Genomic DNA, 15,578 nt, shown 5'->3' on the forward strand with positions numbered 1-15,578 from the left:
TTTTACATAAACTCACAGTTTATTTATGAAACCAAGAACATAAAAATAAATATTACAAAATATGAAGTGGTGGTAAATGTGACTGTAAAATTCCCAAGGGTAAAAGACCAGTAAGAAACTCTTTGGAGTTCAGCAAGGAAAGAGAATGAAAGTAGAAAGGTAGTAAGATATGAAAGTAAAGCAAAGGGAACTATGAATATAGTGATACAACATTGTCAATTACCAAAAAAAACCAGATATGCAATTAATATCCATTTATTAACCCACACAACCAACTTGCATTGGAAAAGGGGGGATGCCTTAGGAGGCATTTTAAATCTAAATGCCACCCCAAGAGAGGAGGGATAATCATTCTGTTCCACCTGTATTTTTACTCATAGCATCTGCAGTAATTTTCTTTGTACTTCAAAGGTAAACACAGTGTATCAAGTATGAGAAGTATAAAATTCTAAATTTATACTTACCTGGCCAGGGAGATACCATGATCATGAAGGTGGTTTCCTCAGGGCGAGGCTTATCCCTTGCACTCTGGATGTGCTGACCCCTGCGATTTCCCAAAATGTGGGAAACTCGACTGCATAATTTGTGGTAGTGGGGGACTGTGTTCATGCTCTCCCCTTAAAAAATAAAAATAAAATAGAATTCTAAATTTGATATTTTTGTAATTTTTTTTGTTTTGTTTTGTTTTGTTTTTGGGCCACACCCGGCAGTGCTCAGGGGTTACTCCTGGCTGTCTGCTCAGAAATAGCTCCTGGCAGGCACGGGGGACCATATGGGACACCGGGATTCGAACCAACCACCTTAGGTCCTGGATCAGCTGCTTGGAAGGCAAACACCGCTGTGCTATCTCTCCGGGCCCTAAATTTGATATTTTTGAAGATGCCTTCTTGTATGTTCAACTCAAGTGTAATCCTAGGAAGAGCAATAGAGAAACTTGGCAGATAATTTTTCAAAATAAAAAAATCAAGACTAAGTTCTGTTGATCAATGGTAGAATAAAAAAAAAGGGTTCCTTCTATCCTTTGCATGCTCACATTTGTGAGAAGGTGAATTGTATGGCTCACTGACAATCTAGCATCTTATGTGCTGTTCTCAGTCATATTTTACTTGTTAATAAGCTCAAGAGTCATTCTAGGGTGTTCACTTTAATAGCTGACTCTGTTAGAAGAGAAGGAACTTTATTTATGCTTGACCGTTATTATGACATCATTTATGGATGGTAAAAAGGGAAAAGCTCTCATTTAAAACAACATAATAACCCCACTGAATTGAATTTTTGCCTTGTCAGGAAGCAAAGAAAATGAGTAGGTGGTAATCAATATTTATTTATACTTAATGTAATTATATGTATAACTATTTCATATTAAATAATATCACCAGATAACTTTTTGAAATAGCTTCATTGATATTATAGTTTTTAAAAAAGATTTGGAGAATAATGGTGAGGGAGTATAAGTTAATTTATAGATGACACAGGATTTTATGATGGAATCTATTTAAAAACATATCTACTATGTTTCTATCCATAAGTCTCAAAATACAGTAAAGTCATGGTATACAATGTAAGAAAATGTGTTTCAAAGCAACTATAAGACATGGAAATAGATACCAGAGTGATCACCAGCATCCCTGATGGCTCCCAAACCTGCCAAGAGTAATTCCTAAGTGCAGAGCAAGGAATAAATTCTAAGGACTGCTGAGTGACCCCAAAACCAGAAAAATGACATTAATATATTAATCTCCCCCTTTTATCCCATTTTTTCCTTAAACTTCAAAAACTGCGTTAAGTCATGACAGAAAGTATGAACTTGTAGTAGGCTTAACATGTTGGTAGAAGCATTGAAATTGCTTCTGACAAGGATTTGAGATAATTCTATTTAATCTTAAATTTGAGGGGTTTCATCTGTTCTCTTGGGGGGGAAAATAACATAATAATTAAGCACTTAAAAGAATCCTAATTAAATGAAATGTATACTTTCATTAAGCAAATACTTTGTGGTTTCCATATTCTATTCACTTTCCTAATAAAGACATATTGACAAACAAAAGTGATCAAAGTTCCAACAGACTTTAGAGTATACCAAGAGAAGATAGTGTACTGCCTCCCCTATCTTGGTGAGAAGGAATACCTTGGAAGGTGGAAGAATGAGAGAGATACTGACTCAAGTAGGGATATGAGTCATATCTAAGGTATTTATGAATTACATAAGAAAGATATATAATATATGCTTCATCACTGACTTCAGGCCTGGAGTTTTCAGACCAATTCCAAGCACCTCCAGAAATACTACTGCTAGAATCTCCAATTAAGCTTTCTCTATCGTTATCCATCAAGAAACAGTCTGAAGTCATGATGGTGTTGAGAATCCATCTGTGCCCCTGGAAGGGTCCAGAGGGGAAAATAAGTTCAGACCAGAGTCCAGATGTCTCAAACGAATCAAAAATTCCACCAGAAGGTTGAGGACTGTCCATTCTAACTCAAGCAACAGAAAAACAAATTGTCACAGCTAATGTGCCATCTGATTTTTTCTGTATGCTTTAGAGTATTTTTGGAAAGGAATTTTAAAGTCATAAAATTGTTGTCTCTAACACTTTTGGCCCCAGAGTATATGAGAGGAGAAGGAAAGAAATAGAATGGAGGAAGAGAAACAAAAAATACAAAAGGATGGGGGACAAGGACCAAGGGATCTCAGGTGCATTGATGGTGTTTTAAAAAGGACAGAATTAAATATCCAAGCCAAAGTTAATAATGAAATCACAAAACACAAACTTTAGCAATCAAAACTTAAAATGGGCCATATAAATGCAGGCTGGAAGGAGTGCAAAAGATGGTGGCACGGGATGCACTCTGGGAATGTTGGTGGATGGAGGTCAACACTGGTGGTGAGATTGGCCCAGAAATAATGTATATCTGGAATCCAACTATGATGAACTTTGTTAATCACAATGATTTCAATAAAATATTTCTTAAAAATTCATAAAATAGGTTGAATTCCAATGTTGACTGGTTTTAGCTGTGAACTTTATTAAGCGAGTAAAAGTGCCTTCTAATAATATTTTTGTTATCATTACAATCATCCTTTAAATATGTACTATATTCATTCTATAAGCTCATTATACACCTATTATACCAAGAAGAACCAAAAAGAAAAAGAAAAATTATTAGTTTTTTTCAACATTGCACAACAAAGAAATAGTGAAATTGTAATTTGAAACCTCTGCATTTTGTCTGATAATCTGTAACATCAAACGACTGCAAATGATCCAGTTCTTTTAAGACCCAGAAAAAGAGAAGAGAAGCTTCCCCAAGATCCTAAATAAGAAAGACAAAGAAAAAATCTTTTTTATAATATCTTTATTTAAACATCTTGATTACAAATATGATTGTGATTAGGTTTCAGTCATGTAAAGAACACCCCCCTTCACCAGTGCAACATTCCCAACACCAATGTCCCAAATCTCCCTCCATCCCACCCCACCCCCACCTGTACTCTAGACAAGCTTTCCAGTTCCCGCATTCATTCACATGGTTATGGTAGTTTTCAGTGTAGTTATTTCTAAAACTGCACTCACCACTCTTTGTGGTAAGCTTCTTGAAGTGAGCTGGAAGTCACAGCCCCCGTCTCATTGTCTCTGAGGATTGTTGCAAAAGTGACCGTTATTTTTTTTAAACCATAGATGAGTGAGACTATTCTGCATCTATCTCTCTCCCTCTGACTTATTTCATGCAGCATGATAGATTCCATGTACATCCATGTATAGGAAAATTTCATGACTCCATCTCTCCTGACAGCTGCATAATATTCTATTGTGTATATGTACCATAGTTTCTTTAGCCATTCATCTGTTGGAGGGCATATTCCCTGTTTCCAGAGTCTGGCTATTGTGAATAGTGCTGCAATAAATATAGATGTGAGGAAGGGATTTTTGTATTGTATTCTTGTGTTCCTAGGGTATATCCCTAGGAGGGGAATAGCTGAGTCGAGTGGAAGCTCAATTTCCAATTTTTGGAAGAATCTCCATATCGCTTTTCATAGAGGTTGAACAAGACGGCATTCCCACCAGCAGTGGATAAGAGTTCCTTTCTCTCCACATCCCCGCCAGCACTGATTGTTCTCATTCTTTGTGATGTGTGCCAATCTCTGTGGTGTGAGATGGTATCTCATCGTTGTTTTGATTTGCATCTCCCTGATGATTAGTGATGAGGAGCATTTTTCATGTGACTTTTGGCCATTTGTATTTCTTTTTTATTAAAGTGTCTATTCCTTTCTTCTCCCCATTTTTTGATGGGATTAGATGTTTTTTTCTTGTAAAGTTTTGTGAGTGCCTGGTATATTTTGGATATTAGTCCCTTATCTGATGGGTATTGGGTGAACAATTTCTCCCACACAGTGGGTGGCTCTTGTATTCTGGGCACTATTTTTTTTGAGGTGCAGAAGCTTCTCAGCTTAATGTATTCCCATCTGTTTATCTCTGCTTCCACTTGTTTGGAAAGTACAGTTTCCTCCCTGAAGATGCCTTTAGTCTCAATGTCATGGAGTGTTTTACCTAAGTGTTGTTCTATCTACCTTATGGTATCAGTTTTGATATCAAGGTCTTTAATACATTTGGATTTTACCTTCATACATGATGCTAACTAGGGGTCTATGTTCGCTTTTTGCAAGTGGCTAACCAGTTCTGCCAGCACCATTTGTTGAAGAGGTTTTCCCTGCTCCACTTAGGATTTCTTGCTCCTTTGTCAAAAATTAGGTGCTTGTAAGTCTGGGGAACATTGCCTGAGAACTCAAGCCTATTCCACTGATCTAAGGGTCTGTCTTTATTCCAATACCATGCTGTTTTGATAACTATTGTTTTGTACTACAGTTTGAAGTTGGGGAAAGTAATGCCTCCCATATTCCTTTTCCCTAGGAGTGCTTTAGCTATTCGAGGGTGTTTATTGTTCCAGATGAACTTTATAAGTGCCTGATCCACTTCTTTGAAGAATGTCATGGGTGTCTTTAGAGGGATCGCATAAAATCTGTATAATGCTTTCGGGAGTATTGCCATTTTAATGATATTGATCCTGCCAATCCATGAGGAGGGTATGTGTTTCCATTTCCGTGTGTCTTCTCTTATTTCTTGGAGCAGGGAGAAAAATATTTTAATCAAACAAATTAAAACACAGAAATTATGTCTCTGAAACAAATCTTAGATTCAATTCAGAAAACCACTCCAGACCAATGCCACACAGCTCTTTATTGGCTAAACCACAAATATTATCCCAACTTCCACTGTGTATGCAACCTTTAACTTGTACTGTGTAACTCTTATGATATACTCCCCATTCTGTGGGTAGTCCTGTGGGGCCAAATGGTTTTAGAAAGTTTCCATGTAAAGTATATTGTCCTTTTCTTTCATAGGTCACTGAAGAAATTGATTTAAAAATATTTTTATTTAAGACATTGTGATTTTAAATTAATATTTGGGTTTTAGTCATACAATGTTTCAGGACCAATCACAGCCTCCGTTCACTAATATTCCTAGAGTCTATCCCATGCCACCAACCCAGTCCCAGCCTACTACCATCATAACAGGAACAATTTAAGGTTTAGTTGTTCAAATTTGGGTCCCACATTTTATTGTTTTTTTTTTTACTCTGGTTTTAATATTTTTTGCCCTATCTTAAACCACCAATGTACCTGAGACCCCTTACACTCCATACCCCATCAAGATACTCTGATGTTTATATATTTATAACTTTCCTTATTGATTATTGAAATAAATTTATTGGCATTCTTTTTAATTTGAGAAATACTGCAGCTAGTGTCTGACCAACTTTCAGTTCAGCTTGCCATCACCTCTATCTGCAAATGGGCCAAGTTATTATTGTTATCTTGGTGCCTGATATGCAATAAGCAATGCAATGTTCTCTATTCAGAGAAAAGACATTGCCATATCTAGAAACTTCTCAGGAAACTTCTCAGGGTGCCACAAATCATAGTAGACGGGGATAATCTTCTATTTATAAACAATTCAACAGTAGATCCTCTCAAAGAGTTGTCTCATGGACACGGGTTAATTGTCTTACAGATGAGAAACAAAATTCACACAGTTGCAGAGATTTATTACCTATGACACAGGTAGTTGAATTAAGTTGGCTCTTTTAGTCTTCCCAGAGCACTAGTGGGTGGTGAAGACTTTGTTTTCACTCATTAAGAAACGGGAAGTTCAAGGTCAGCTAATTGACATAATTTGCCCAGACAAGAGTGCTTAATGTGTGATCTTAGAGTTTCAGATGCACCTAAGTATTGTTGAACTATGTTTTTTGGTACTTACTCATTTGGGAAGGTTGAGAATATCTCTACAGCTTCAGTCCTTGAAATGGTGTTATGAGCTCATCGGACTAGAGTTTGGGATACCCACCTTTCCTGACTGTTACTTGCTGAGAAAGTAATATATTTGGCATTATTGCCCTAGGTGGGAAGGGAGAGGCTCAACATGGTCTCATTTATCATGTCAACAGACTCTCTAAAATTTCTACCTAGGATATGGTATTTTATGGGCTCCAAGGAGTATGTGCCTGAAATATGAAGGACCTACATCAGCTGAAGCCTCTCCTATGTAGTCAGTCAGTAGAGCCTATTTGGAAGGAACTGACAGATGCCAGAACCCTTGTAACACTCCCCCACCTGCAAAGCCCTCTTTATTCTCTTGAAAGATGTGTCTTTGTTGGTGAGCTTGCTCTTGTTGTGGTCCTGGGAGGGAGGAACATGCCGACATTTCCAGTTGTGAATATGGTAAATGTCAGTGTTTATGCCTGTGCTGGCTGGCCTAATTATCCCATGTCCTCTAAAATCTTCTACTGTAATTACCACTCACCACCGTGACACCTACTGCTATGGGGAGAGCCATCAGCTGCAGCGCTCACAGCCAAGAGCACACTCAGCAAACTGCCAGCCACACCGGCAGCTGTTTGTGGTTTCAAAGCAGTAGGAGTTCCACGAGCCCATTTTCCTTAGTCCCTCCGGAGGAAATGCCACCATGGTTGAAGAGTTGGAAATGTTTGTCAGGCTCAGAACAAAGCTGTGAATGAACACAACAGTAATTTGTTTTTAGCACAATCCTATTCTTGCTCTTCAACCAGCCTGAGAAGCAAGTCATGGAGCTGGAGCAAAAAATAAATAAATAAATAAATGAATAAAAAGACTATTTATTAGCACTCATGGTATCTGGTATGTCGTTTCTATTATGGGTATAATAGCCTTTGTGTTATCTACATACGTACTGTAATGCAGAGCGAATGTGCTGGAGAGTTGAGACAGCTCCCAGAGACGAGCTTTTAAGCAAAATGTGATGCTAAGAGACTGATCCTTCTTAAAAATAATTTTTTTAAATGCCCATTAGCACACAGGAATAATATTGAATTGTATTTGCAGTGTAAAGAGATGGAATTTGGCCTGGCTTGTAGGCGGGTGACTTCAGGAGAGAAAGGGAAGAACATGAAGGGGGAGGAGGTGGAGGAGGAGAAGGGAAAGAGAAAAAAAAATCAATAAATTCAGTGTAAGCAAAGTCACAGCAACCTTTAAAATAATAAGCCAAATCCACTTAGTTCACCAATGTCTGCCTTTGCAAATGCCATGGTTGGGGGACACTCCTGCTGTCAGGGCCCATGACATTTTCAAAAATTTGGCTCTTCATCATGAAGGTGTAGCTGAAGTGCTCTAGCAATGGGCATGTTAAAAAGATTCTATAGTCAAGGCTCTGCTCTGTCAGGAAAGATGGACTTGTCCTGTGAGGAGAAATAAAAGAAGGAGGAAGAGGAGGAGGAGGAAGAAGAGGAGGAGAACCAGAGGGGGTGAGAGAGGCCAGGAAAAAAAGACAAGACTCTGGGCAGCAAAGCTCGGGTGTAGCACTATGTACAATGCAAAGTAATTACCGAGAAAAAATGAAAGCCATGTCTTGCTGTTAGCAGGAAGAATAAGAGAAGTCTGTACCTTTTTAAAGCTCCAAGTCCATTTTGATGTAATTGGTTCTGGAATTATTTATGACATTAATTGCGGCAGTATCGACTGCCTGTCAGCGGGCCTGGCAGTTAGTCCATCTTTCTTAGTCGAGACAGCCCGCTCAGCCCAAACTAGACTGACAAGCTAATTATACCCATCTTCCCCTTCCATGACAAATGCAGCTCATCGGAAACCTTTCGAGAAATAAGCTCTCATTCTTCTCCCTTTTTTCCTGAGCCAGACAGAACGGGTATCTCAAGGTGCAGATCGCAGCTAAAACTCAGCTCGCTGGGCTATTAGCTCGGAACATCTCACTTGAGCCCCAAACCCTAAGCATCTTATGTTATCAAACTGGATGTCATTCCCCGGCGCTCATTTTCTGGGATAGGATGGGACTTGGCCTGTCAGTCAGGGCCTGTCAGAGAACGCAGCTGACTGAACTAGTCACCTTCTGCTTCATCGACTGTGTCCAACTTAGGTAAAGCTACTGACATAGGAAAAATGCCTCAGTGCTGGGTATTGTTAGCGTTTGTGGGGGTCTATTTGAGGCATGTTGGAAAGTTTCTGGGACACTTGTTTGTTTTCTTAAGTTATTTTCCTTTAGAACATTACTTTATTTAAACACCTCGGTTACAAAGTTGTTCATGATTAATTTTCAGTCATACCAGGTATGAGCCCATTCTCCAGTGCACATTTCCTGGCTTCAATATCCTCAGTTTGCTTCCATTCTACTCCCCTGCTTGCATCTGAGGCAGACATTTTACTTCTCTCTCTTTTCCTTTTTTTTCTCTTTTAGATATTGTGATTTGCACTATTGTTAATAAAGGGGTACCATGCATAGCAATTTATCTCCTTTCAGCACCCAGTTCTTATCCTGAGTGATCAGTTATAACTCATTGTCGTAGTGGTCCCTTCTCTACCCTAAATGTGCTGCACCATTCTTCGTGGTGAGCTTCCCACTTAAGTGTTCTTGTGATGTTTTGTGTAGCAAAGGATTTGAGAAGCCAATGTTGTAGTTATTCCTATTTCACCACACATTGTTTTGAACTGTTGGTGTATTAGTACATGGAATACTTGGGGGGGTTCACAGGAAAAAAAATGAAGTTAATATCATTCAACATCATTGAACATCCATTGTTCTGGGAATCCACAGACTCATTTGGTGGATAAGAGTAGTCATGGACAGGCATGCAGATTCTTTAAGCAATGGGTAAACACACATGGATTACAATATGTGTACAAGGGTAATGTCAAGTGTGACAGGAAGAAGCAAGTCTCTTAGGATTTACCCCCTAGATTTCCTTCTGCAAAGGGTAATTTTGCTGCATTTTGTGCAGATGAGAATTGCTCAAAATTAGCCAGCAAGATGTGTTTCCTTTTTAAAATATCAAGGCTTAGAATACTTTAGATAAAGGTATCATTTGTACAGTATAGGTGGCTAGCATTAAAAAAAAACACACATTTTATTTAAACACCATGGTTACAAGGTTGTTGTTCATAACACAGCTGGGTTTTTTCACAGTTATAAAGTTGTTGATGTTTGAGTTTCAGTCATACAATATATGAAACCTTTCACCAAGGCACATTTCTCATCACCAGTTTGATTCCCTGGAGTCCCATGTGGTCCCCCAAGCCAGGAGCGATTTCTGAGTGCATAGCCAGGAGTAAACCCTGAGCATCACCGGGTGTGGCCCAAAAAACCAAACCAAACAAAACACTAATATATTGTTACTTATTAGCAATTAATATTAGTAAAGTTACATATAGATTGAAATAAAACAGAATTTCATGTGTGATATAAGAATAATAAAAGTTACGTTTTTTGAAAGTGTTAGCAGACTCCATGTGGAAATAAAGTTTTGGATATAAGAATCTTTTATTCATTTAGTTGAGATGATACTCTGGTGCAGGCCAGATTAAGTTGACAGGTTGAATCAATAAATCAAGAAATATTCACTTGCTCCTACATTCAGGGGACTTTGTGGGCTATCACAACTTTAATAACCACACAAACAAAATCATTTGAGTATTATGGAAGAACACAGTACAATGCCCTCACAGATGATTTTGAGGGAGATGTAAATTAGAATGGTGAATCAGAGGGGCTCTATGATAAAGTGTCATTGATAGTTAATCATAGAGGATAGAATGAAGCCAGCCAGAAGAAGAACCCGGGAGAAAGGGAAGATGAGGTCAAAAGAATGTCTTTTAGTGAGGACCAGGAGAACTTGTCCATGATGGAAATCTTTCCACAAAGAGGAGGGAAGTGCAGTGAGTGCAGGTAAAGGACCACCATGACAATGAGTTGGGAGTGATCAGTCTGGCAACTAACATACCAGGTGAATGAATGAGGGAAGTAGGAAGCCTGTCTCAAATACAGACGGGGTGGGGGAGGAAAAGGGGATAGGAAGGTGGGAGATTTGGGGCATTGGTGATGGGAATGTTGCACTGGTGATGGGTGGGTGTTCTTTACACGATTGAAACCCAACTACAATCGTATTTGTAATCAAATTGTATAAATAAAGATATTAAAAATAAATTAACAAAAGAACTGGCTGTTGAAAAGAGATCATGTGATATGCATACTAGCCCTTCAGCAAGAATGTTGCTAACTACAGTGAGTAAAAGGGGGAAGAGAGAGAGAAAGACAAAGGGAGAGGGAGAGAGAGAAAGAGAGAGAGGGAGAGACAGATGGAGAAAGAGAGGAGGGCAAGAGGGAAACTGAGCACACTGGTGCACTGGTGAAAGGTGTTACACATTGTATGACTGAAAATTATGAACAATACTTTAATTGTGAAAAAACTGTATTATAAACAACCTTGTAACCACAGTGTTTAAATAAAGTAATTTTTAAAAATATGTCTCAGAAAAGTTTGAATTTGAATTTGGTCCTGAAGAATAAATGATGTTTCAATGGACACAGAGAAATAATATCTACTTTGGGTCATTCTTCTTCTTTAATAACTTGGCAAAATTCTTTCCATTACCAGAACTTTATGTTTTTTCTATGAGCTAAATGGTTTCAACCATGAGTCACTTTCATTAATTATTCCATGCAAAAATATTCCAAAGAACTGAAGGGAAAAATCTGAATTCCTATGGTTGCTATTATCATTATCCCTTAATTGAAAGAGTCTTAAGATGTGAAGACTAGAAGAGAAGATGGGAGAATACTTAGAGCTTCCCAAAAGCACATTTGAGGCATGTATTTGTCTCTGTAGGAATAATTTGTGCTCTTATTATCAGTGAATTATTTCAGTGAGTCAAAGAAAAATTTCCATTTATGAAATCCCTTTTTCACTTGGAGAAAGAGGATAATTGAGTTGTTAAATGGTGGACATTTTACTCCTGGTAAATTCTTTGGGAAAACCCACATAAATTTAACATGAAGCATTAAAAACTGGCTCTTAATTTAAACCACTCTTGGCCTATAAATTGTATGATGCTGAGGGCCACTTTTTGAGGCCATTCTTTTCATTGAGTGGGCAGAGCTGCTGGAGTAGGAGAAAAGTTATTATATAAGTCTCCACCCTCTCCTCAGGCAACTAAAGATTTATTTTCTGTTCTCTCTGGAAATTTCCAGGAGGAGGAAATCAAGACTTCTCTGAGGACTATCACTAAGCTAGAGAACCACATGAATTTGGAAAACCTACTACTGCGTAGGGCATGGATTCTGGGAAAGTTGAGTACTCTTTGAGAACAACTAAATTCAAGACAAAATCTGGTTTGATTTGATTTGGCAAATGTGGGAATTGAGGAATGACAAGGAGCATGGGGCAGCATTTAGAAAAGTGTTATCCTGAATTTTGGCAAGAAAAATAAACTCTTATTCAAACAGTAGAAAAGGGCATTTCCTGGGGGCTCACAGCAATATGATCCTCTTGAGGCTAGTGGGCTGTTCTCTCATCTGAGGTCTTCTTGGTAAAAATTTTCTCCTCTCTTGGTAAATAGTTTTTGCTTCCTTCAAAAATGTGAATTTGGGGGCTGCAGCAGTGGCGTAACCGTAGGGCATTTGCCTTGCAAGCAGCTGCAAGTGGCAGACCTAGGACGGACTGCGGGTAGATCCCCCATCTTCCCATGTGGGTCCCCCAAGGCAGGAGCGATTCCTGAGTGCATATCCAGGAATAACTCCTGAGCATCACAAGATGTGGCCCAAAAAAAAAAAACAAACAAAAAAATTGAATTCAAAATGTGAATTTAGCAAGACATACTTTTATTTAATATTTTACAGTATAACAAAAAATGACAAACTTAGTTTTAATAAAGATAAAAACCATTTAGCAATGGCAGTAAAATATCAATAGTATCATAGACTCAGATCAGAGGTTTGTTTTCATATTGTTGAAGGGAGAAAGTCTAAGCTCATGAAGCACAAACTCTAGAAATGCAAAAATCAAATGTGGGTCATTTAATAAAAAACTAGGTTACAAAGGGAAAGAAAAATACCAAGTATCACCAATCCTGGTCTCAATATAGTTTTGGCATATATTGCATTATATGATCTATGGGTCATATTTTAAGCAAATAAATACTTTTTAAAACATTTATGAATAAATCTATTTAATGTTTCTATTTCTTAAACACATTTGAGTTTTCTATAATAGTATTCTTTGGCCCAAATTGATCAATATGCAGGCTATAGCATAAGTCATTTTTCAAAATAGTATTATTTAGCATTCTATCACTGACTTTGGAAAATGCCCATCTGAATACTTCAATGTTCTCTCACAGAGGGAATCCCATTCTCTCACCCTGACTACTTTCCAGTCTCTGGCATGACAGGATAAATGGAACATTTATATCCAGCCATAATAAGAAAGGATATAGTACTTAACTCCAGGGAAAGCACTGGTATTGAGTGGCACTTTCCCCTTGATAATTTCTGAATTTAAGACTGCTCTTAGAAAGAAGAGAAAAATGGTCATCCCCCCATCCTTTCCATTTTGTCAATACACTTGCTTCAGGCTACACATTATATTCATTTGGGACAGGTGGCAAAGGAGACATTTGCTCCCTCTTCACCCTGTCTTTTGAGATTTCAAATATTTTTGAACACATGTAGAATATTTTATTTCACCTGACTGCCACCAGAGATCACATAGGAGATGCATTTGGTTTTGACTTCTAATTAATCAAGATAACATCTCTCTCAACCATTAGACAGTAAAATCAATACCTCAGACAGCTGCATCGCCAGTTAGACTTATACACCAGTACCTATTATCGGCAAATCAGTGATGTATTTAACCACACTCTATTTTATCATTTTATAATATGTGATCAATGGGATTATGTTAAAGCTATGGAGAGACAACAACTTCACTCTGAATAATCAGTAAAGGAATTTCTACTTCATCTCAGGCACGGCCTATTCCTTTGCAGACCTAAAGCTGGTATAGTAATTTTTAGAGATTCAGAATGACAAGAAATACCTTCATGAGGGATGCCAAGTTTGAAGAACATAAGAAGCATAGATATCGTGTAGGTCCTAAATGAGGAATGTGACTATGGTTTTTTCTGTTTGTTTTTTATCAACAGATAGCAGTACTATGGAACAACAGAGTCCTAGCTGTTCTGAAGTCCTGCTCTCCCCGTGAGGGGTTGAAGTGGACAAAGAAATGGAAGTGATGATGGAAATCTATCCCTTTCTGGAATAAGCATCTAAAAGACGTCTCAGTCCTAGATGAGATAAGTGAAAATGTGTTCCTTGAGAAATTCTGCTATATAATTTTGATAACTATGACTAGAGAGATAGTAAAGTGGTCAGGGCGTTTTCCTTTTATACAGCCAGTGTGGGTTCAATTCCCTTCATCCCATATTGATCCTAGGAGCCCACGAGACATGATCCCTAAGTACAGAGTCAGGTGTAACCCCTGAGCATTATTGGACATGGCCCCAAAAATAACAAAAATATTGTATAAGCTGCAACTTCCTTAGTCACTGTAATTATTTATCCTTGCAAAAAAGGCCACTAAGTCAAGAACTTTATGGTGAAGAAAGGACTTTCTTTTTGAAGCAACCTTTTGTATTCTCTAATCAAGCACTGGAGACACAAGTTCATTCCTGTTATGTTCAAGCAATTGGTAAGTGTAATCACACACCCCATTTCCTCCGGTGTAACCTTACCTGCAAATAGACCTCTTATTTCTGGGAGGGGTCTTTGGGAGGTAACAAAAGGCTTTTGGCAGGAAGGGCAAAGGGATTTTGCCTGGATGGAGAATGGAGAAGGAAGCAGGAGGAGAGATGGCTGAAAGAAGCTAGATACAGGGCAACCTGACAAGACCATGCTTAAATAGGTTTAAGATTATAGGCCACACATGTCGGCCAGGGCAAATAAAGCTGGTATTTCCTGAAGCCTGTCTGTGAATGAGTTTTCTACCTGCCGTTTTTCTGAACCCAGATACCTGCCGGTTGGAGAAGTTGGAGCCACATGGTCCTGAGCTGGAGGATAACGGCCTTCATCACCATCCACCTCCATCCAAGCCCATCCAAAGGGCTTCTTTTATTATTTAATTCAACAGCTAAGGAACCAGAGACACTGAGTATTAAGCAAAAAAGCCAATAAAACTAGTTTTTTTCCTTACACCCAACAAATAACCTTGGTAAGTCACTTAAGTACTTTGTCACTAGGACTCCTTACTAGGTGATACTAAATGTTATTCATCCCACGTCTTCAATTAATCAGTGAATAGTCATGAACGTGGACCTTGAAGGCACAATGAGTTTTAGGTTCTCTGAAATATGGAAAAAGGTATGTTACTTTGGCAAAAGAGAAGAGAGAGAGATGGGACAAGATAGCAAGGGTGGATCACATGAACTAATGGATGTACCATGTGAATTGTGTTGATCCTTTGATAAGTAATTCTACTGACTGACTCTTTACCAGAAAACTATCTCTGATGCAATATTAGACATGCCCTATGCTTCTATGTAGGGTCCACCATTTCTACATGTCACAGTGAGTAATTGTTGTCTGGTTCTTTAGAGAGTATCTTTCTCTCCATTCTTCCAGTTCATACACATCCTCAGATCCTCAGGAGAAATTTTATCTGGACAGCTAAGTGGTGTGAAAATTTTGTTTTAGGACAGCAAATGTTGAAATCAAAATGACTCAGGAGAACTGCAATGCCTGCAGATACAAGAACATACGTTCATAAACCTATATAATAGTGCAGGGCTATTAGCAACAATAGTAATATTATGTTATTAAAATATAAGTATGTGGTATATCTATCTTTATAAGACTAAGATGTTGGTGAGGAAACCAATTTAGAGATGATGAATTTTATATCCAAAATTGCACAGCATTTGCTAATGACTACATGCTAAAGCCTTATTCCCATTCTACTCCATTACCTATGATAGAAATTTCCAAATAGACATTTCTTTGTTTTTTTTTTTTTTACTGGGACATTTTTACTTTTCAACATTGTTCCTTTCCAATACAGTCTGATATTCACAGCCCAGATTTTCATTAGAAACCTAAACTCAAAATTCTGATATAAAAAGAAGAGTTCTAGGAATATTTTTTGTTGTGGTTTCGAAATGATACCAGGATAGATATTTTTGGACATGAAGATGGTGACTTAGTGAACCA

At 38.0% G+C, this 15,578-nt stretch overlaps 1 non-coding gene across 1 annotated transcript; it reads left to right on the forward strand.

The window, feature by feature from the left end:
- The first annotated feature begins 456 nt into the window (after nucleotides 1–456).
- On the forward strand, nucleotides 457–620 carry LOC126031810 (U1 spliceosomal RNA). Its single transcript, XR_007503636.1, has one exon. It is a non-coding gene; the product is annotated as a U1 spliceosomal RNA (small nuclear RNA).
- Nucleotides 621–15,578: the final 14,958 nt, after the last annotated feature.

Source organism: Suncus etruscus, chromosome 15 (assembly GCF_024139225.1).
Source record: "Suncus etruscus isolate mSunEtr1 chromosome 15, mSunEtr1.pri.cur, whole genome shotgun sequence".
In the NCBI taxonomy this organism is placed as follows: Eukaryota; Metazoa; Chordata; class Mammalia; order Eulipotyphla; family Soricidae; genus Suncus; species Suncus etruscus.